Source organism: Lutra lutra, chromosome 9, assembly GCF_902655055.1.
Source record: "Lutra lutra chromosome 9, mLutLut1.2, whole genome shotgun sequence".
NCBI classification, from domain to species: domain Eukaryota; kingdom Metazoa; phylum Chordata; class Mammalia; order Carnivora; family Mustelidae; genus Lutra; species Lutra lutra.
Window position 1 is genome coordinate 75,819,609 of NC_062286.1, and position 24,171 is coordinate 75,843,779.

The window sequence follows — 24,171 nt, forward strand, 5'->3', positions numbered from 1 at the left end:
CAAAGACTGCTGGGATATTAATTGGGATTGTATTAAATGTATAGAGGGGAGAATGGACATGTTAATAGTCTTCTGAAGAGGGACATTTTCTCTATTTAGGTCTACTTTAAGTTCTCTTAGAAGTATTTTGTAGTTTTCACTGTAAAAATCTTTTATATCTTTCATCAGATTTCTCTCCAGAATTTCACTTTTTTTTTTTTTTTTTTTTTGAGAGAGTGTTTGTGAGTGAGAGCACAAGCAAGGGGAGCAGCAGAGAGAGAGGGAGGAAGCAGACTTCCCAGTGAGCAGGGAGCCAGATATGGGGTTCCATCTCAGGATGCTGAGATCATGACCCGAGCCAAAGGCAGATGCGTAACCTACTGAGCCACCCAGGTGCCCCCGTATTTCATATTTTTGACACTGTTCTAAATGGTATTTTAAAAGTTCAGTTGTTATTGTTCATTGCTAATATATAGAAATAAATTAATATTTGTATATTGATCTTGTATTCTGTAGTCTTCCTAAACTGATTTATTAGGTCTAATAGCTTTTCTGTAAATTCCATGTATTTTCTGTATAGATAATTATGTTTGCAAATAAAGCCAGTTTTACTTCCCCTTTTCCAGTCTGGATACATTTTATTTTTGTTGTCTGATTTTACTGGCTAGAACCTCTAAGACAGTGTTTAACATAAGTAATTAAGAGTGAACATTTCTGTCTTGTTCATAATCTTAGGGGGGAAGCAGTGAGTCTTTCACCATTAAGTGTGATTTTAGCTATACATTTTTCATAGATAGACTTCCTCAAGTTGAGGAAGTTCTCTTTTACATCTGGTTTGTTGAGGGTCTTTAACAAATAGATGTTGAATTTATCAAATGGCTTTTCTGTGTCTATTGAGGGTTTTTACATTGTTGTTTTTGTTTTTTTTTTAGGCTAATATGGTGAGTTACCAACTTGAGTTTCTTACCTGATCATGATGTATTTTTCTTGTAACATATTCTTGGATTTTTTATTTTTGCTAAAATTTTGTTTAGAATTTTTATGTCTGTGGTCATGAGGTCATGATAGTGTTAAGTTTTCATGTAATGTATTTGCTTTTGGTATTAGGGTAATAATGGCCTCATAGAATTAGTTGAGAGGTATTTCTTCCTTTTTAATTTTTTGGAAGAGTCCAAATAGAATTGAAATTATTTTTCTTATAATGTGTGATAAGAATTAAAGCCATCTGGGCCTTGAATTTCTTTGTGGGGAGATTTTTAACTACAATGTCAGTTTTTATAGTAAAAGGCTATTCAAGTTATCTCTTTCTGAGTGAGCTTTAGTAATTAAAGTCTTTCGGAGAATTTGTTCATTTCATTTAAGTTGTCAGATTTATTTACGAGTTTGTTCATAATGTTCTAGTATCTTTTGAATATCATAGAGTGTGTAGAGGTGACACCTCTCTCATTCCTTACGTAATTTGTGTCGTCTCTGTCTCTCTTTTTTTTTTTTTTTGATCAATCTGTTCAGAGGTTTATTAGTTTTAATACTCTGTTCAAAAACAGCTTTTGGTGGTATTTTTCTTCCTCTCTGGTCCCTCTTTATATTGATTTCCACTAAGATTTTTATTAGTTCCTTTCTTCTGCTTACTTAGACCTCAATTTGCTTCTCATTTTCTAATTTCTTAAGGTGGGAACTGAGATCTTTGATTTTGAGGCCCTTGGGGATTTATCAAGGATTTGTTTATTATTGAGTTATAATTTAATGCCATTTGTCAGAGAGTTTACGTTGTATGATTTGAATCCTTTTGAATTTAAGATTTGTTTTATGGCCTAGATGGGCTTATCCTGTTAAGTGTTCTATGTGCACTTGAGCAGAATGTGGATTCTACTGTTGTTGGAGTGTTCTACAAATATCAGTCAGATCAGATTGATCATTGTTGTTCAAGTTTACCGTTTCCTTGCTGACTTTCTGATTACTTGTAGCAAGTATCGAGAGAGGAGTAGTAATATCTCTGCCCATAATTGTGTATTTATCTATTTTTTCCTTATGATTTAATCAGTTTTTGTTTCATGTGTTTTGAGACTCTATTATTAGGTGTATAATGTTTAGAATTATTCTGTTCTCTTGATGAACTAACCACTTTATCAATGTAAAATGACCTTCTTTATCCCTGATAATATTCCTTGCTCTGAAATCTACTTTGATGTTAATGCCACTCCAGCATTCTTTGGAGTAGTGTTAGTATAGTGTACATTTTTTCATCTGTTTGATTTTAACCTAGTTGTGTCTTTTGTAAGTCTTTCTACTTAAAATGTGATGCTTGTAGAGTTGTCTGGCTTTTACCCAATATGATAATCTCTGCTTTTTAGTTGCCATAACACTGGATGCACTTAATGTGACTATTGATATGATTAGGGTTGAGACTGTCATCTTGCTCTGTTACCATTTGTCCATCTCTTTGTTCCCTTTTCCACTTTTTCCTGCTGGCTTTTGTACTAATTGATTATTTAATGATTTTATTGTCTTTTATCTTCTTTTGACTTCTAGCTATAACTAAAAAATTACATTATTTAAAGGTTGCTTTAAGATTTATAGTGTAGGTGGGACGCCTGGGTGGCTCAGTTGGTTAAGCAGCTGCCTTCGGCTCAGGTCATAATCCCAGCGTCCTGGGATCGAGTCCCGTATCGGGCTCCTTGCTCAGCAGGAGCCTGCTTCTCCCTCTGCCTCTGCCTGCCATTCTGTCTGCCTGTGCTCGCTCTCTCTCCCTCTCTCTCTCACAAATAAATTAAAAAAAAAAAGATTTATAGTATAGGTGTTTATCACAATCAAGCTTAAGTGATATTATGCCACTTATAATAGTTTACCTACATTTTTCTCTTTGCTCCTTTATGCTGCTGTTATGTTTTTTATTTTACATGTTTTATGCCCCACAATACATCATATGGCTTTTATTTAAATATATGTATTTGCATTTAGTTTGTATAGTTAATATTTAGTTACCATTTCCAGTGAGTTTCATTCTTTTTTATGCCCATAATTCTGTTTAAAGGATTTCCTTAAACATTTCTTGTAGTGTGTATGAATTGTTTCAGCTTTTATGTCTGAAAATGTATTTATTTTGTCTTTGCTTTTAAAAGATATTTTTGCTGGGTATAGAATTATAGATTGACAAGCTTTTATTTATTTTAGTACTTTAAAAATGTCATTTCCACTGTCTTCTCCCTTGCATTGTTTCCCATGAGAAATTAGATGTCATCTTTATCTTTGTTTCTCTCTATGGAACATATCTTTTATCCCTTGATGTTTTTAAGATTTCCCTTTGCCCCTTGTTTTGAGCAATTTGATATCTCCTGGTATAGTTTTCTCATGTTTATTGTGATTAAGATTTACCGAGTATCTTGGATCTGTTTATCTATAGCTTTCATTTGGTTTGCAAAATTTTCAGCTATTATTTCTTTAAATATTTTTCCTGTCATTCCCAACCTCAGTTTTAAGGACTGTAGTTAATCCATGTATTAGGTAGTTTGAAGTTGACTCCACAACTCAGTCTACTATTCAGTTTCTGCATTTTTTTTTGTGTGTGTGTGCATGTATTTCATTTTGGATAGGTTCTGTTGTTGTGCCTTTGAGTTCATTAATCTTTTCTTTTGCAGTGTTTAATCTGTCATTAATTCCATCCAGTGCATTTTTCATCTCACACATTGTGGTTTTCATCTCTAGAAGTGTAAGTTCAGTGTTGTTTATATCTTTTATTTCTCTACTTTTAGAACATATGGAACACACTTAAAAAACCTTTTTTATTGTTAGCTGGTTCTAACTTTTGTGCCAGGTCCAGGTTGGTTCCGACTGATTATTCTCCTCCTATTGGTTCATGTTTTCTTACCTCATTGCTCAGTTGTCTGTAATTGAATGCCAGATGTTGTGAATTCTACTTTTTGGGTGCTATATTTCTGAATTCATAGAAATATTCTTGAGCTTTGTTCTAAGGTATAACTAAGTTTCTTGAAAGTTTTATCTTTTTTGGAGTATTGTTTTTAAGATTTGTTAGGTGGATCTGGAGCAGTGCTCAGTCTAGGACCAATTTTTATCCACAGCTAAGGCAAGACCTAACTGAGTCAGGGTCATCTCCCGCATGTCAGCATTTTCTGTACTCCTTCACAACTGTCAGTGTTGCAGACCCATGATTTTCTCCCTGACCTTTACCCAAGGTTCTATGGGAAGGGTTATGTGTACTTAATATTGACAGAGTAATTTATGCACAGCCACTCTGTGATTTAAGTTTCACTTTTCCTTCCATAGCTGCCTCTGTGTTGTGGCTCCCATATTCCTCATATGTCTAAATAATTATCAATGAAATTCTAAAGTAGTTGTTGAATACAATATTTCTTTATAGTATTTGAGCCAGAAGTCAAGACTCAAAACAAATAATAGTGCAGAACGGTGAAGCAGATTTTAATCATTATTTATTACCCCCCCAATCTAAAAACGAACTAAACTTTTGTATGGCCGAGCACAGTTGAGGGTCAGTAGGGCCAGTTTTTAGACCACGTAGTGAAGTCAGTGACATTTGTTTATGAGGCCTTCTGCTGCTTCTTTCTTCTGTTTTGCTTTGCTGCCACTGGCATGCCCCTGGGTGGAAGTGAGTTAGATGTACCGGGCATGGCAGATGAATAAGAAGTTGGCCAAGAACTCAGCACTTTGTCCTTGTTGCAGGAAAAGACTCAGGGTTGTCATCCTCCTCTGGCCACAGTTCTGGGGCCTGGACCCAGACTGGCCGAGTACCACTTCTTCCATTTGGCTGGTTTCTGACTGGGGTCTGGTGCCTGGTAAATAGACAAGGTCAAGGTTTGGCAGATGGCTGACTTTTATTCGCGTATTGGTTTATCATTTTCTAGCCGTATGTGTCCATGGGGCAAATTATTTAATTGTTGACTTTTCTCAGCTATATAGTGGGTATACACATGGCTTAATAGAGTTGTTAGGCACTTAACATAGGTACTTGATACTTTTAGCGAATACTTCTACCTTAAAAAAAAAAAAAAGGGTTTTCCTGTGCTGTTTGTTTTGGCCTGTGGCTCTGTTTATATCTTCCTGCTCCTTTCACCTAGGGAAAGAAACTGTGCCTAGAGCTTTTTCCTCTTGCATCAGTCCTTAACACTCTCATGCTCCCTACTAAGGTATTCTTGGGGGGCATAGTAAGTCTAAGGACAAACCCCAAAGAGATAGCCATTTTTTTAAGGTTGTTAGGTTTTATTTTAATCATATAGGCAAATTTTGCATTCCATTCCATGCTGATTTCAATAGAAAAACAATTTTTCCTAAGCGGATATTCCTGAAAGATGTTTCATGTTTCCTACTTCTAGTTCAAAGCAGCATGCTCCTGGAAACATTTCTTTACTTGCTACAGCAGCACTCTTAAAGCAATTCTCAGTCAACAATCACAATGGAATGGAATGTTTCCAGGGTCTTGGTCTTCAGGGGTAGACTACTAACCTGGGGTGCCTGCACCACAGCATCAGACAAGTTGTTGTGAAAGGCCCTGGGAAAATGTAGAGAAGTAGACAGTTTTGTATTAGTTGCAGTAACCAGGTTATCCAGCGTTGTTTCGAGGTGAAAGCCCATGGTGGATTCCAGCTACTTGTGGCAGAAGGTGTTTGGCTTTGGCTTTCAGCTTAGTGGTTCTGTTCCTCTAGATTCTTAGCACATCAGTTTTTTGTTTTTTTAAACTAGAGCAGGTTATATACAGCGATATATGGATAATCTTCACCAGATGGGTGTATAGATAGGTTTCTGAATCACTACAGAATGAGTGCTCCAAGACCGTGGGGTAACAACTTGTTTGGAGGAGCTTCAGCACAGAAAGATATGTTTGAAGGTAACAGAGCAGGTCTATGAGTGTCATTAACTAGATTCTGAAAAGGAAAAGTTTTCAAAACACGAAGTAGGCATTAGGTTGCAGACACGGGAGGAAAGCGATAATGCAAGGAGAGAGAAGTTTGGAAGGAGGTATTGGGGCTAGGCTGAAAGACCTAAGCAAGGGGGATTAGCCTGGGGCCTTGAAGAAATTGGTGATAAAACAGTGGTCTAAGCCTCTACCCCACTACCTACCGCCAGGGTATCTTTAGGGGGCTGAGGATCTGTACCACATACGGAATGATTCGTCTTCAGACAGTTGAAAATAAAAGTCTTACACATGATTGGTAATTATTACCTATCAACAAATTGTTCTTTAGTGAGTTAAGTCAAGCTGTTGAGCATAACTTATCATATCCTTCTTGTTTTGATGGGAAGGCTGTGTCTTCGAAAACTGCCTTGGCTAGTGATTTGGAGAAGGGGTCCCTGTTGTGTTGGCAGCTGAGAAGCTTGCTATGATCCGGTCTCTGTTTTGTGTAGTCACTCTTGTTTTGTGTAGTCTTCCCTGCAGGCATATGCCAACATGGCTTGGCATACCTTCGGAAGATTTATGTTTTTATCTGATTATCTTCTTCCTGAGGGTGGAACTGGTTCTTTGAGGACTCATTATAGAGAGATAGGAGCCCACTGTTACCTGCATTGTGCATGGTACACAGCAAGTGTTCAGAAAATCTTGACTCAGTTGAAAGTCTTGTGTTGAATTATATATAATTTGTGGGCTTGTTCCTAACCATCCCTATGTTTACCTCGGAACTTCATGCTGGTTTCTCAAAATGTTAATACTTAAAACATCAAAACACAGCATTGGTTTTTTGTTGTTGTTGTTTTGTTTTGCTTTGTTTTGTTTTGTTTTTAAACACAGAACCTCTGAGCCCTTATCTGGTAGTCACACCCCAGTTCTTACTTGTCACCAGACTAGGCTGAATACTGGCCAATTAATTCATTACTTCTTATTTAGTGGGTGCTATATCCTAGCCTATGTCTAAAAGATAAAGACACAGTTCTGGCCCTAAAAAAGCCTCCAGCACAGTGGGCTGAGCAGGCCTGCAGACAGACACTTGAGTTACAGGTTCCAAGTGGTTGCCCAGGATAGGTCAGTCGCTACGGACAGGAATAAGTAGACTAGGGTTGCTGCAGGAGGCAGAAGACCTTACTTGGGAGCAATGAGAAAAGACATTTCAGTGTGATCCAGTTTACATGTTTCTTATCAGGACCATTTTTTCCTTATAAGCAGAAGGTTTGTCTTCGAATAAAGCTTTTGAGGTCCATAAATAAGCAAACACACTGTGAACTGATCTTGCTTAGAACGGGTAACCCATTTTTGGATCTTAGGCTTGACACTAGCTTTGTCATAATGTGTCTGTGTCTCAAAGAGGGAGTTTGGGGGTTCCCTTTACCTCTTCCTTTCCCACCTTAAAAAAATAAATTCTTTACAACTTCTCAACACAATGTTTTATATGGGAAGACAGCATGGTTTGATGAAAAACACTGAGGTTCTAGTACTTACTATGTGACCTTGGACAAGTTACTTATGCTGAGAGTCCTTTTCTTCTTAGATTACATTTAATTAGCAATAATCGCGCCTCGGATAAACCTCATTGGCTACGATACTGCCACTGTGCAAAGCTTCTCTTAGATTACATTTAAAAAAATTTTATGGAGTGTTGAGGAGATGAAACTTTTGGTTTGAGAATTTTTTTTTTAATTTTTTTATTTTTTCAGCATAACAGTATTCATTATTTTTGCACCACACCCAGTGCTTGGTTTGAGAATTCTTAATGAATCTACCATCACAGTTTCTCCTTCAGTATCAACCCTCTTGAAAAATTCCCCATTGTAAGTTTTAGATTTTTGAGTATGTAATTCTTAAATTATAATTTGTTAATTATTAAAATTCCTTATTCCCATGTGATCTTCATATTTTGATTTTTAACTCCTTTCTACCAGTTGGTCTATACCCAGGGAATTTAAATAAATGGAGCCCTCTCAAGCCTTCCATTCTGTAGTCATAGGTGAATAAGTTTACATACCTGGTACTAAGTTACACTTCCTGTTCTCTATTACTTTGCCTTTCTCATGTCACCAATATTTCCTGAGCACACTGCTGGGCTCTGGGAATAGGTTTATGTTTAGTCATTAGCTTCCAAGAATTTCTTGCTAGAGAGGCAGGCATAAACACATAATTACAATGTGGGGTTAAAGATATGTATCAAGGTTGTGTGCCCACAGGAAAGACTTAGGTTGATTGTATAAATGAAGTTATGTTGGTCAGTTTATATAATGGAGAGAACAATACTAGTAAGGATGTTAGATCTGGATCCACGTAACCCAGTTTTAGAATGAGTCAAAACACGGTTTCATTGTTCGTTTCTAATCACCACTGCCACCCATTTAACATGTGTGCCTTTTTTGTTTGTTTGTTTTATGTAGTGAGTGGGTATGACTGAATTTAGATCTTTGAACACTCCTGGAAAAAGTTTGGTCAGAGCAAGCTCATGTTTTCCTGATAAATTACCAGTCTTGCATGGAACTTGGCTTCCTATCTACTACCCTGTAGAGACCAGACGTAAAGGTCACTTGGAATACCACTTCGATTCTTACCAGGAGGAGGTTATCCAGCCTGCATGCCTCAGCTTCCTCATATGTTTTGATGGGGTTGGTAGGAGTACCTACCTTTGAGGGTTGATGTGAGGACTGAATGAGATCATCTCTAGGGCTTGGCATGTAGTAAGTGCTAGATTAGTGCTACTTCTTCTTGTCCTTCCATATTCTACTGTGTTTCAGTCTGGACTGCTTGTGTAATACCAGGCTAGCCAGATTGCAGTTATTTTCAGCTGGACCAGGATGACACCTTGGTCTGAAGGTATTCCATGTGTTCAGCTCCACAAACATTTATTAAAGGCCAAGTAGTGTGTCAGACACTGGGTTGGTCATTGGGGCCTCAGGGACAAATAAGAGGTGATTCCTGTCCTGGAGTAGTTTATATTTTTTATTTGTATTGTACTCTGCTTTCCCAGAGTACTTTTAAGATCAGGACATTTAAGTAGTTAGATTTGAAAAATGGGAAGAAATAAGAAAATTTAAAAAGGATTTTCTTAAAGTAAAATACCAGGTAGTTGAAGCAAATGGCCCTTGCTGGACCTTAGGAACCACCCCAGAAAGACTGCAGCTTAGTTGAGTGCCAGACACTGCACAGGTTTAGCATCTGCTGAATTATGTCACAGTGAGCAACTGCTCTACTTACTGTCCCAAGCATATATGTTTGGTGTATGCATTGTGTCAGCCTTAGTAATCAGATAGTTTAACATATGAGACATCCATGATAGAAGCTTGTTTTATGACAAGGGAAAAAAATATAGCTAGCCCTGTTAAATTAATGATGGCAATTTAAATGTAAGAATTTGCTAGTCTCTGGGTGGCTGGGTGGCTCAGTGGGTTAAGCAGCTGTCTCTTGATTTCGGCTCAGGTCATGATCTCAGGGTCCTGGGATCGAGCCCCACCTTGGGCTCCACACCCAGCCAGGGGTCTGCTCTGCTTCTCTCTCCCTCTGCCCCTCCCCCTGCTTGTGCAGGTGTATACACTTGCTTGCTCATGTGCTTGCACTCTCTGTAAAATAAATAAATAAAATCATAGAAAAAATTTGCTAGTCTCACATGTAAAATTTTTCTTTAGTTTCTAATTTTGCTTCTGCTTAATTTTTTCTTTAGGTTCTGTTTATTCTGTTACTGGATCATCCTTATATTACTGTTCTTTTTCTACTCATTTACATTTGTAGATCTAGTTGAAAGAGCCATGCCAGGAAACTTGGCCAGTGCCATCTATTGCTGCTTTTATGTGGATTTCAGAATTATATTTAGATCAGTTCTCCATGGTGGACTAAAGAAAGGTAGAAACTAGCTTTCAAAGTTAGCCTGTTTAGGGGTAAGCCAGCTTACAAATCAAAATTCACTAGAGAATTTCTTCATATTTCCAGAAGCAGTAATTTTCATTACACTAGGGAATTTTTAAATAATCTGTACTGTAGGACAGACATCAGATGAGTTGGTGCCCAGTCACAGGACTTGCCACACCATCCACATTCATTATTCCAGGTTTCCATTTGGTACATAGCTGAGTAGCCCCATAAATAATCTTGGTAATAGATGCTTAGTAAGTAAGTGGTGGCTATTATATGCCAGGTACTTTACTGTACTGCCTGTTGTAACAGGAAATACATATGTATTTCATAGGTGAGGGGGCTGGGGTTTAAAGATTATGTGAGGCAGTGTTTTCCCAGATTTTCCTGAGAGTAGTTAATAGTGTATTTTTAATAATAATCACTTGATAATGATTTATCATTATCCCTATCTCCCTATTTTAGAGATTAATATTGTCCTTCCCAGGATTTGTTGGGATTAAAAAAGAATAGTGCATGCAAATTGTCTAGTTCAGTGCTCAGTAGGTAGAAGGCATTCAGTAGATGTCATTTTATTTTGATGTATTTTTCTATCTGGAAGTGAAGGTATAGTATAAGGATAAAACAATATGTTGTAGAATTGACTTATTCAAGGACATTGTATCTTAACTATGTATTTAGCAAGCTACATTCCCAGCTACATGTGATTTTTGCTTTCCTCAGCAAGATTTGCCTATTTGAAAGGAATTATGGAAAATATTGACTTCTTCTCTAACTATATTCCCCCAGACTGTAATTGTTTTCAGTAGGACTGAATTTACTCTAAAGGGAAAGTGTGTGACTTGCATACCAGTTTCAGTAATAGAAAATGACATGAGGAGGCACTTGGGTGGCTCAGTTGTTTAGAAGTCTGCCTTTGGCTCAGGTCCTGGGTTGGAGCCCCACATCTGGCTCCCAGCTCAGCGGGGAGCCTGTTCTCCTCTCCCTCTGCCCTGCCCATCCCCTACTGCCGCTCACTCTTCTCTCTCTCATGTTGTCTCTGTCTCTTTCAAATAAATAAATAAAATCTTTTTTAAAAAAGTGACAGCACAATTGTCAGTCTTGAATAAACCCAGTAGAATGCCTAACAAGTCTCCTAATTTCCTAAATGTTAGAGCAGTATTTTGAAACTTTTAGATGGTGGTCTCCTGTATATTCTTTTGTGCAGGGACATAGGAGTTCTAATTGAAAAATAGAAAGAGGCCTTTGTCTGAGCGGTGTTACAGTAATGGGTGTGTAGGGATTGCTACTCTCCTATTGGCAGAACATGTAGGAATGTGAAAGCTTAGTTTGCTAGTTTTCCTGGAGGTGGGTTGAAGTATTGTAAAACATTACTATAGCTGTGTCACTTTTATGTACGCCTGTGGGTCAGAAAACCAGACTGAGGAAACTGTTTATATTTGAAAAGATAACATTCTTTCAAGTATTAGTTCATTCCATATCCAGGTATTTTGAACTTTTAACAGAAATTGACCACGATACATTTGCATAGATGTAAAGCCTTCTTATTTTTTATTTTTTATTTTATTTATTTGACAGAGATCACAAGTAGGCAGAGAGGCAGGCAGAGAGAAAGAGAGGGAAGCAGGCTCCCTGCTGAGTAGAGAGCCCATTTTGGGGCTTGATCCCAGGACCCTGAGATTCTGACCTGAACCAAAGGCAGAGGCTTAACCCACTGAGCCACCCAGGCATCCCGATGTAAAACCTTTTTAAAAATACATGACGTGGGCGCCTGGGTGGCTCAGTGGGTTAAGCTGCTGCCTTCGGCTCGGTCATGATCTCAGGGTCCTGGGATCGAGTCCCGCATCGGGCTCTCTGCTCAGCAAGAAGCCTGCTTCCCTCTCTCTCTCTCTCTCTCTCTGCCTACCTCTCCGTCTACTTGTGATCTCTCTCTGTCAAATAAATAAATAAAATCTTAAAAAAAATAAATAAATAAATAAAATAAAAAAAAATAAAAATACATGACGTAGTACAAACATTATTTGGTGTTTAAAGTGGAAAATCAAGTTGTTCTAGCAATCTTGAAGAAAATTTTTTAATCTCTCTGCTTCCCAAGATCTTAAAAAAAATTAGGCAGCATAACTCTTTCTCTCTCTCCTCACTGGATAGGAGATAATAAAGGACAAAAACTACAGGACAGTTGTTTGCCTTAGGGGTATTTAGAGTATATTAGGCTATAGAGCACTGTGTACCTAAAATAGCCCTGTAAGATGTGAACTTTATTGAGCTTGTGCCTACCTTCTTTATTTCATATTTTAACCAGCTTTATTGAAGTAATTTATGTACAATGAAATTCACCAGTTTTAAGTACTTTGATTAGTTTCACAGACATACCCAGTTTTGAAACCACCACCATTTTTAATACAGGACACTTTGATCAAATCAAAATGTTCCCTTGCACGTCTTTGCAGTCAATGCCTTCCTCTCACTACTGGCCCCAGGCAGCCACTGATTTGCTTTCTGTCCCCATAGTTTTGTCTTTTATAGAATTCAGAATAAATGGAATCATACTGGAATTGCACTGCAGTTGTTTCCTTGATGTATTTGACTTTGCATAGTGATTATGAGATTCACTGATGTTGCATGTATAGTGGTTCACTTCTTTTTATTGCCAAGTAGCGATCCATTATATGGATATACTACAACTTATTTATTCACCTATTAACGGGCATTTTGGTTGTTTCACATTTTGGTCCAGTATGATTAAAGTTCTCATGAACATCCAAGTAAAAATCTTTTTTTTTTTTTTTTAACATTTTACCTTTATAGGAAGCAGCCAAACCTCCATCACCATGAGGTTTCCAGCTGTTCTTGCCGTTCGTCCTTGTCCATTTGGTGGTGTCAGTCATTTTAATAGATGTGTAGCAGTATTTCAGTATGGTTTTAATTAGCTTTTGCCTCAGAGCTAATGATATGAGCATCTTTTTATGTGGTTCCAGGTTATTCATGGATCTCCTTTTATAAAGTTTCTAGTTAAATCTTTTGCTTCATTTTTATTGAGTGGTCTTAATTAGTTTTTATAAATTCTTTAATATTCTGTATGTGATTCTTTTATCAGATATACAGCTAATACTATTACTTTTTTATTTATTACTTGTTATCCTATTCATAATTTCTTCCTGAGTATATTATTTGCCTTTCTATTTTTTAACTTTTTTGAGAACAGATAATTTAAGCTAAGTGAAGTCTAATTTTTCACCTTTTTCATGCAAGGTTCTGTGCTTTGTGAGACCTGTAACAATTTTTGCCACAATTTTATCACAAATTCACAAAGATTTACTGCTATGTGTGTCTCCAGAATATTATAGTTTTAGTTGTTATATTTAGGTTTATAATCATTCTGAGCTAATTTTTGTATCTGATATGAGGTGAGAGTAAATATTCATTATTTGCATGTGGGTAGTCAGTTGTTCCAGTACCATTTATGAGGAGTTTCCTTTCTCTTACTTAATTGGGAGAAATTAATCAATTTTTCTGAATTAATCTTTCTCATAATCCGTTAACGATTGTTAAGTATGTATATAACATATATATATGTTAACTATGTATATAACATATATATATATGTGTTTTGGGTTTCCTCATTCTATTCCATTGATTTAGTCATTTTGTCAGTATCACACCGTCTTGATTACTGAGACTTTTTAATAAGTCTTTTAAAAGAGGTAGTGAAAGTTCTCCAACTTTGTTATTTTAAAAAATTGCACTGCTGTTTTAATTTATTTGCATTTCTATATATATTTCACACTTAAGTTGTTGGTTTCCTAAAAAAAGAAAAAAGGCTGTTGGGACTTTGAATCTTTGTGTCAGTTTGGAGAGAAACTGACATCATAACGGTGTTCAGTCTTCAGGCCTTGAACATGGTGCATCTCTGTTTATTTAGGTCTTTAATTTCATTAAGTGGTATTTTATAGTTTTCAGTGTACAAGTATTACATGTATTCTGTTAAATTTATTCTTTTATGTATTTGAATGCTATTGTAAATAGAATTGTATTTTTATTTATTTTTCATTTGTTCATTGTTCGTATATAGAGATGTAATTCATTTGTGTATGTTGACTTTGTATTAATTTACTTATTCTAATAATGCCTTTCTTAAGGCAAATTCATATGTGGATTCATGTAGTTTGGGTAGATTCATACATGATCATGTCTGTGACTAAGAACAGTTTTACAGCTTCCTTTCCAATATGTATGCCTTTCTCTTTTCTCTTCCTTTTTCTTTCTTTTTTTTAAGCAGGCTCCATGCTAGGTGCGAGCTTGAACTCATGACCTTGATATCAAGACCTGAGCTGAGACCAAGAGTCAGACACTTAACCAACTGAGCCACCCCCAGTCGCCCCCTATTTGTATTTTGCACTTCTTTGCTTCTTTTTCTTGCCTCAGTGCAATGGCTAAGACTTCCAGAACACGTGAATAAAAGTGGCAAGAACGAACATCCTTGCCTTGTCTTCAGTTTTAGGGGGAAGGTGTTCAGTCTTTCACCATTGTGTATGATAATAGCAGGTTTTTCATAGATGCTCATAATCAGGTTGGAGAAGCTCATTTATATTCTTAGTTCATTGATAGTTTTCATTACAACTTAGTGAATTTGTCAGATGCCTTTTCCTTATCTGTTGAGATGGTTGTAGATGGGTCTTTTTTTGAGTACGTTATAATGTGGTAACATTTTTTTAAAAAGTTAAACCAGGGGCGCCTGGGTGGCTCAGTGGGTTAAGCCGCTGCCTTCGGCTCGGGTCATGATCTCAGGGTCCTGGGATCGAGTCCCACATCGGGCTCTCTGCTCAGCAAGAAGCCTGCTTCCCTCTCTCTCTCTGCCTGCCTCTCCGTCTACTTGTGATCTCTCTCTGTCAAATAAATAAATAAAATATTAAAAAAAATAAATAAAAAGTTAAACCAACATTGCATTCTTGGTGTTATCCTCATTTGGTCATTATGTTACTTATTTTTTAAATATTGCTGGACTCAACATGGGAAAACATTGTTAAAGCGTTTTTGTATCAGTGTTAATGGGGGATATTGGTTTTAGTTTTTTAAAGGATTTTTTGGTCTGTTTCTGGTGACAGGATAATGTTGACCTCATAAAATTAATTAGGATATATTTCCCCTCTAATGTGGAAATTATTTATATATAGAATTGGTCTGGTGTGTGTATGTGTGTGTGTTTGTGTAAACCTGTTTCAGGAAACCATCTAGAGCTCAGACAGGAAAACTACAAGACGATCCTGGAACACTTTTGTGTGTGTGTGTGCCAGCAAGCGAAGATGTGCTCAAGGATGAATGGGAACACTGCATAAGGACACAAGAGCTGGCTTGAAGGGTCTCTACTTGACCAAATTTGGGACATTTTGAGCATCCCAAAAGAATAATAATAGTAATCAATTATATTCGGAGAAAAATCCAGAGTGTATAGTGATACTCAGAAATGAAAAGGGTGAAGGGAAATGAAAATGGCATTACCAAAAAATGTCATGTAGTAAATGTACAAGGAATGATTGAATTAGAAAATTACCATTTTATAACCACCAGGGTAATAATTGATTTGGGCAAGAATCATCAGTGGGTGCTAAAATCATTGGTGAAAGGTTGTTGGTTAGATAGATGCCTACTAGCTCAGTGTTCTCTGTATGAATTACTTGTTTTTTACAAAAAGAAAACCTAGTTCTGATGGAAGGATCTGGTAGATACTGTATTAGCCCAGTGATCCAATTCAGCATCACCAGTAATAGCAGACAAATCAACATTTCTGCCTAATGTTGGGATGCACGGTGTCATCTATATAATGTTCAGTCTGAATCTAATTTGAGGCAATAGCAAAGTAAATGAAGATTGTGGGATATTCTATAAAACATTAGGTCTGGATTCTTTAAAAGTATGGTGTCAAAGACAAAAAATATTTGATACTGTTCTAATTGAAAGACTAAAGAAACATTACAGCCATTTGTAATGCATGATCCTCGATTGGATTCTGAACTGCTCAAAAATATCAAACACTTGGGTCGGCAGCTGAGGCACACTTAAATGTGTGCTGCATATTTTTTTAATATTATTGGATCAACATAAAACGAGTTGTCCTCCTCATTTATATTCTTAGTTCATTGATAGTTTTCATTACAACTTAGTGAATTTGTCAGATGCCTGTCTCAAGACTTGCTAGTGACTTCCAATTGGCCAAATCTGGTGGCTTATTTTAGTCTCTACTTCCTTTTCCTTCCATCCTCTCCGTATGATAGCTTTTGACATTGTCGAACCTTCCTCTCTTGGCCTCCATGAACATGCTTTGCTTTTCTGGTCCTCTTTGTCAGATACCTCTACTCTCAGTAACTCCATTGCTCCCAAGGGACATTCTGCCCTGACTAAACTATATACACTTGTCTATAATTACCCTGTCTATGAACTGTATAGACTAGGGTTCTCTACCATTTCTTCCTTGGTGACTTTTTAAAGCTTAGGAGGTTCAGTTTTCATCTGTTTTGGGAATGTCTCCAGTTCTGACCTCTTTCCCCAAGTTCGAACACTGTTGTGGGACTGCCTGTGTCAGCATTTTCTTTTTTTTTTTTTTTTTTTTTTAAAGATTTTTATTTATTTATTTGAGAGAGAGACAGTGAGAGAGAGCATGAGCGAGGAGAAGGTCAGAGGGAGAAGCAGACTCCCCATGGAGCTGGGAGCCCGATGTGGGACTCGATCCCAGGACTCCAGGATCATGACCTGAGCCGAAGGCAGTCGTCCAACCAACTGAACCACCCAGGCGTCCCTGTGTCAGCATTTTCACTTGCATATTCCATTGTTCTCTTAAATCCTGTAGTCTGAGGTTGAATTAAGCCTTTTTCCTTTCTTCATACTCCCTTCAAATCTGGTCATCCACCTAGCTTCAGTTGAAAAGGGCTTTAAATCACTAATCTCCAAAGCTTGTGTGTATCACTGTAAAATGCAAAGTCCCAGGCTCAGCCCCAGAGAATAGGATTCAGTGGGTTTAGAAGTAGACCCAGAATCTCCATTTTACTGAGCACCAAGGGGATTAGATGTAGGGATCCAAGGACCCATCCTTTGAGAACTGCTGTTTTAATGATCAGTTTAAGGGTTAGTTAGTCTACTGGTTCACCATGGGATTCCTCTACCTTCAAGAAGCCAATATTGAGAGGACCCTCTATCCCCCTTAGTCGAAAAACAGACGAGCTTTGGTCCTGACCTTGCTGTTTACATGCTCTGTAGCTTTGAGCAAGTTACTAGAAAAATGGGAAAAAATAACACATAACTTCCAGGGCTTAGCATGGGGCGTGACTCAGCCTCTGCTTCCCTAGCCAGCTTTTTCTCTAATTCCTCCATTGCTTCTTAAATATCAGACCTAATAAATGTTATTTTCTGAAAGTACCATATTTTCTCATACCTCTAATTCCTTTGGCCTATTGTGCTTCTTGGAAGGAAAGCACACCTGTCTCTCACTTGTGTTTCACATTTAATCACTGCTTGGAGGCATCTGAAGACTTGTGGCTTAATTGGGTGATGGCACACCCGGAGCCCCCAGTACTTGATTTGTCGGTGTTTATCCTTCTTGGTCTGGAAGCTCCTTGAAGACAGGCAGTGTCTAGCTGTAGCCCCTAGTCTGTGTGTAGTATTTCCTGTCAAAGGTTTTCTTGTTTGCTTTTTAAATATAAATTATCAGACTACCTACTATGGCACTAGCTAATCATATCTGGAGGGCTAATTACAAATTTTCTTCCTTACTTGTTTGTCAACATACTTGGCAGCTGTGACAACAGGTGGGAAACTTCCCAGCACATTTTCAAAACAGGAAGTCTATGTCCTTTTGGAATAGAAATTTTAGTGCTTGGACTCCCCCCCCCTCCCCCCGCCATGTCTGAAGAGGTAACTCATTTCTTTTTTTAAGTTTAGGTTTGTAATTGACCCACGCCACAATGAGATCATAAAGTAACCTTGCCCCTTCCTATCCTGTGAGTTAGCTGGTACCTTCTGTTTATATCCAGTGGTTAGTGCCAAAAATGGTATCCCTAGAGCTTTGAAGCAAACCAGGACAGACTAGAGGTAAATTAAGATTTATGCCTCATTGCTAGAGGAGAAAAATATGTATAATGTATTTTTGTATTTGTATAATCATATGATAACATGAAAATATATGAATAAAATTTAAAAACAAGAACAAAATTAGAAGTCATAGTATTATTAAAATTTATATTTAAGTAAAATAAGTGCTTGGGGATAGTAGGATTTTTGTTTCTTTTTTGTGGTCCAGAACCTACCAAATTGGTGTCTTCAATTTTTTTTTCCTCTTTGTAAAACATCTCACATTTATTTGGACATCTAATTTTATTTTTAAGTTAATGTGTTGAATAATCTTTTAAACTTAAAATTTATGTCAGAGGTAGGGAATAAGCTATTAAAGAATCTATTAAAGACTGATAGTGAATAAAAATACTAAACCATGCATTTACAAAAATCATGTTTAATAAAAATGTCTAGTTTCCACTGTTTACTGAAAAAAGAAATGTTCTTTTAACTCTTTATTTCTAATTATAACACATTCTCATTTTGACATTTATCTGTTTTCCTCCAGTTACTACTGGGCCCAAGATAATTTTCCTAACTCTAAGTCTTTTATCCTTTTACCGCTTATGGAGTATGACCTGTCATTTGTAAGAGTTCCTTGAAAGAAACTAGAATTTAATTTGCTCCTGAAACTGATCAGAGTATAGGAGATGAGCACCACATGAGCTAAAACAAAGAATGCATTTTTTTTTTTTAAAAAGGGTGTTATCTGTATAATCAACAAGTTATCTGATGGGACGTTGTAACTATTTTATAACTTTCATGTTTCTGCTTAGCACAAGCAAAATAAATTGGTTCTAAGATACTAAATACTTATTTCTTGTAGGTGTCCCATCCCAGTTGCTATAGACCATTTGTTGAAAAGGCTATCCTTCCTGTGAATTGCTTCTACACCTTTGTGAGAATCAGTTAACAATTTGTGTGGGTCTGTTCCTGGGTTCTGTGTGGGATCCTGTTGATCTCTGCATATCCCTCCAGTTCCACTCTGCCTTTTGAGTGCTTTTAGCTTTATTAATAAGCCTTAATATTGGGTGGAGTAATTCCTTCCACTTTATTCTTATATCTCAAGATTATTTTAGCCACTTCAGGGAATGTGCCCTTCTATGTATATTTTAGAATAAGGTTGTCTGTGTCTATAAAATACCTTGCCAAGATAGTTGTAGGAATTGCATTGAATCTGTATACTAATTTGGGAGAATTGACATTTATACTACATTGAAAACTCCAGTCCATCAATACAGTATGCATGTTCATTTATGTCTTTTTTTTTTCAAATCAGCATTTTGTAATTTTCAGCATATAGATCCTATATATATTTTGTTAAGTGTATACCAAAATATTTATTTTTGGGGGGTTGATTGTAAATGGTATTTTGTTTTAAATTTTGGTTTCCATATGTTCATTGTTAGTATATAGAAATATGATTTTGGGGTTATATCTTACTACCTTACTGAACTCACTTATTCTAGGAGTTTTGGAGTTTTTTATAGATTCCTTTGAGTTTTCTACATAAACCATCATGCTGTCAGCAAATAGAGACAGGTTTTCTTCCCCTTCCTTCTCTGTACATTTTATTTTTAGTACTGCAGCAGCTAAAATTTCTAATACTGTGGTGAATAAGAGTTGTGAAAGCAATATCCTCACCTTTCCCCCTGTTTTGGGGGGCTATCATTCATTCATTATTAATGACGATGTTAACAGATGCTCTTTTATAGAGTAAAGGAAATTCCATTTTGTTCTTTGTTGAGAATTTGTATCCTGAATGGGTGTTGGGTTTTGTGAAAAGCTTTTTCTGCATCATTTATTTAGATCGTACAGGGTTTTTTTTTTTTTTAATTTATCTGTAGTAGATTCCATTGATTGATTTTTAGATATTTGAGTCAGTCTTTCATATGCTGAATAAATCCTAATCAGTCATGGTGTATAGTTCCTTTTTTACATTACTAAATTCAGTTTGCTAGTTTTTTGTTGGGGGTTTTTATATCTAAGTTAATGAGGCATATTGGCCTAGAGTTCTAAAAAAATTTTTGTCGTGTTTTTGTCTGGCTTTAGTATCAGGGTAGTATTAACATCGTAGAGTTGGGAAGTATTCCTATCTTCTATTTTCAGGGATAGTTTAAGTAGAATTGGTGCTGTTTCTTCTTTAAATGTTTGATAAAGATCTTCAGTAAAGTCATCTGTGCCTAAGGATTTCTTTTGGGGGAGATCTTCCAAATTCATTGTTTTTAATGACTATAAATGTATACTGGCCATCTGCTTCTTTGTTGAGCTTTGGTATTTTGTGGTTTTTCAGGAAGTGTTCAATTTTTTTAAGTTGTCCGATTTATGAGAGTGAAGTTATTCATTGTATTCTCTTATTAATCTTTTAATGGCTGTAGCGGTTATAGTGCTATCCCCTGCTTCATTCCTGGTATTGGTGATTTCTGTCTTTTTAGTGTGTTAGTCTTGTTAGATGTTTATTGATTTTGTTGATTTTTTTTTCCAAAGAACTAGATTTTGGTGTTCTTTTTCTGTTATTTTCCTGTTTTTCAGTTTCATGGATTTTTTGTTCTTATTTATATTATTTCCTTCTTTCTACTTTCTTTGGTTTTATTTTGCTCTTCTTTTAAAAAAGAATCCTTTTGTTGTTAATACAGTTACAATTACTGTTATTTTTAAAATATTTTTTATTTATTCATTTGAGGGAAAGATAGAGTGAGTGAGAGCATGAGGGAGGGTTAGAGGGAGAGGGAGAAGCAGACTCCCTGCCAAGGAGGGAGTCTAATACAGGGCTCTATCCCAGGACGCTGGGATCATGACCTGAACTGAAGGCAGATGCTTAACCAACTGAGGCACTCAGGAACCCGTAAAAGAATCCTTTTTTGAAGGATTCCATCTTGTTTTATTTATATTGTTTTTAAGTATTGCTTTTGTATATTTCTCCTAGTAGTTGTTCTGCACATTACACTACCATTTGTAACTCATCACAGCCTACTCATATCAATGTTTTACTGGTTCGTAGTATTAAAACCTTGCCTTTTTTTTTTCCCCCTACATAGGCTCATGCTCAGCACAGGGCTTGAACTCATGACCCTGAGATCAAGAGCTGCAAGTTGTATGACCAAGCTAGCCAGGTGCCCCAAAACCTTGCTTTCATTAACATACCATTGCCCTCCTCATCTTTTAAAATATAATTTCTGCTGGCACCTGGGTAGCTCAGTCTGTTAAGCAATCTGACCTCAGCTCAGATCTTGATCTCAAGGTCATGAGTTTAAGCCCCGCATTGGGCTCCATGCTAGGCCTAGAGCCTACTTAGGTAGGTAGGGAGGTAGATAGAAGCATTTCCTGTCCATACATTGAACACAACAGATGTTGTTATAATTTTGTCTCACCTATCAAGTGTGAGTTAAGAAACTCATGAGGAAAGATAGTCTATTATATTTATCTCTGTTTTTAAAATCTCTTTCTTTATTCTTTTTTTTTATAATTACAATGTCCACTAAGGAGAGGAGTGCTATTTTTTTTTAAAGATTTTATTTATTTATTAGAAAGAGAGAGAGAGAGAGGGAGCGAGCATGAGCACAGGCAGACAGAGTGGTAGGTAGAGGCAGAGGGAGAAGCAGGCTCCCCGCTGAGCAAGGAGCCCGATGTGGGACTCGATCCCAGGACGCTGGGATCATGACCTGAGCCGAAGGCAGCCGCTTAACCAACTGAGCCACCCAGGCGTCCCTCTTTCTTTATTCTTTTTTTTCCTCTTTCTTTATTCTTTTTTCCAAATCTATTTTTTTTAAATATTTATTTATTAGAGAAAGAGAGAGATCACAAGTAGGCAGAGAGGCAGGCAGAGGGGGAGGGGGAAGCAGGCTCCCTTTCTGAGCAGAGAGCCTGATGCGGGGCTCGATCCCAGGACCCTGAGATCATGACCTGAACCGAAAGCAGAGACTTAACCCACTGAGCCACGCAGGTGCCCCTCCAAATCTATTTTTATCATTTCCTTTCTTTTGGGAGAGGTTTCCTTAGCCAATCTTTAGGGATAGGCATGGTAGTGATGAAGTATTTAGGTTCTTTTCATCTGATAATATTTTAATTTTTCTGCCTTTCCTGAAGGATGATTTGCTGGATGTAGAATTCACAATTGACAGTTCTTGTATTTTCAGCACTTACGAAATGTGCTACTTCCTTCAGGCCTTCGTGGTTTCAGATGAGAAATCCACTGCCCTAAGAATTGCTGTTCTGCTGTAGGTAATAGGTCATTTCTCAGAGGTTGCTTTTAAAACTTTTTGTCTAGTTTTTGGCAGTTTACTTGTGACATGTCCTGGCATGAACTTAGGGTTTATCCTGCCTGGGATTTGTTTTGAAGGTTTATATCTTTCACCAAATTTGGGGAGTTTTTGATCTTACAGAATCTTATTTTTGATTCCTTAATTTTCAGTTAAGAGCCTTCAGTTTTATAATTGACATTTTTTATAACATACTTCTTTTTTAATTATTATTATTATTTAAATTCAGTTCGCCAACATATAGTACATCATTAGTTTCAGATGCAGTGTTCATCACTACAATTCATCAGTTGGGTATAACACCCAGTGTTCATCATATCATGTGCCCTCCTTAATGCCCATCACCCAACTACCTCATCCCCCCACCCTAAACTTACATTTCTTAACTGAGGCTTGTATTTTTCATTTTTCTCAAAGGAATTTTTAACTACTTACTGAAACAATATTATGCATTTTTATTTACTTTTTTAATATTATGCAGCTTTAAAATCTTTGTCAGTTCCAGCATTGGATTTATCTTAGTTTTGGCTCCAGTTGATTGTCTTTTCTCATTTATATTGTGTGGTCTTGTGTTGTAATAAGTCATTTCATACTGTATTTGAACATGTTGTCTGTTAGGAGACTCTGGGTCAATTTAAATCTTTATTTTACCAAGCATTTACTTTTTTAGGTTTAGTGGGATGGCATAGGCTTACTTTTCCCTGTTCCTCACCTCTAAATAAAATGAAATACCTTGGAAACAACTTAATAGACAAACACTAAAAGATTCTGAAAGGTAGAAAGAAGATGGACTGGCTAGGGACTTTAGGACTTGAAGTATGACACTATGGTAGATTCCCTGTATTTTCTTTTTGTTTCCTGTATATCCCACACTGGAGGGGCCTAAAACTTAGAATTGTCAACAGACATAGACAAGCAGAAAAACCAGGAAAGGGGACCTAGCAATGAGATACTTACCCAACGGCATCGATGGTCCTGGTCTGCCCATGGCAATAGAGAGAGAATGGGAAGCTTGCTCACCAGTGGGATGACCAAGAGAACAGGCCACAATAAATACTTTTCACCTACAGGCCTGGCATTCCTCTACCCAGTCATGTAATCATACCATGGGGACCAAAGGAAGTGCCTTCCATCCCTTTGTGTCCCCAGAAGTTACCCACTGGGAGCTCAGGCAGGGCTAGAAGAGTGAAACAGTTAAGCATAGCATTACAAAGGCTTGTTACAAAACTAAATTGTCTTTGGAACTATTGGCCACAAAAGTAGACCAGAACCTACATGCCAAATTTAAACGAGACCATGTTTTTCTAACCACTTAGATCAATTTCGTGTAATCGAAGGGAATTTTGCCATTTAAAATATGTCAGATGTTATTTAATGTGAGTCTCCACCATCACTTGAGTTGTTCGTGTATTTGTATCCCTTTGGTTCCATTCCTTTTTTTTTTTATAACCTTTTTTAAGGTTTTATTTATTTGAGAGAGAAAGAGCAAGAACAGGGTGAGGCGCAGAGGGAGAAGCACACTCCCCGCTAAGCAGGGATACATCATTCACTTCATCAGTGACGGGCTCAATTCCGGCACTCCAGGATCCTGACCTGAGCTGACAGCAGAGGCGCTCCTCTTTGGTTCCATTCTTATTGGTCAGTCATTTTAATTTTAAAATGGGTGACTCTGGTAAATCCTAAAACTATGTTCTCTAGGAAATGAGTTCCTCTTGGTTTGTTGGCTATGTCCTAGTTCACTGTACTTCCCTCTATTGTAAATTTAGGCTGTTATGATGACATTAGTGTCTCATAATGTTAATTCCTCTTTTTTAATTTATTGGCTCAAATTTTAGTTATTTTTGGTTACAGGTTTACAACTAAGTAGTTTTTAATTGCGTTGTGTAAGACTAGTTTGGAATCTGAGCTAATAAATGAGGATGTAGATATGTAAATACAGGGCTCTAGGAATCAGCAAACTGATGTCCTAGTACTGGCTCTGAACTCATTTGGCTTCTGTGAGATTTCTAAGGTACCCTTAATGTTTAAAAAAAAAAAAAA

At 36.9% G+C, this 24,171-nt stretch overlaps 1 protein-coding gene and 1 pseudogene across 3 annotated transcripts in view; one reads left to right on the forward strand and one right to left on the reverse strand.

The window, feature by feature from the left end:
* The window catches only part of TMEM131 (transmembrane protein 131), a 225,142-nt gene that overhangs the window by 17,670 nt on the left and 183,301 nt on the right, over positions 1–24,171 (forward strand). The window lies entirely within an intron of this gene.
* On the reverse strand, positions 7,292–7,502 carry LOC125110112 (uncharacterized; annotated as a pseudogene).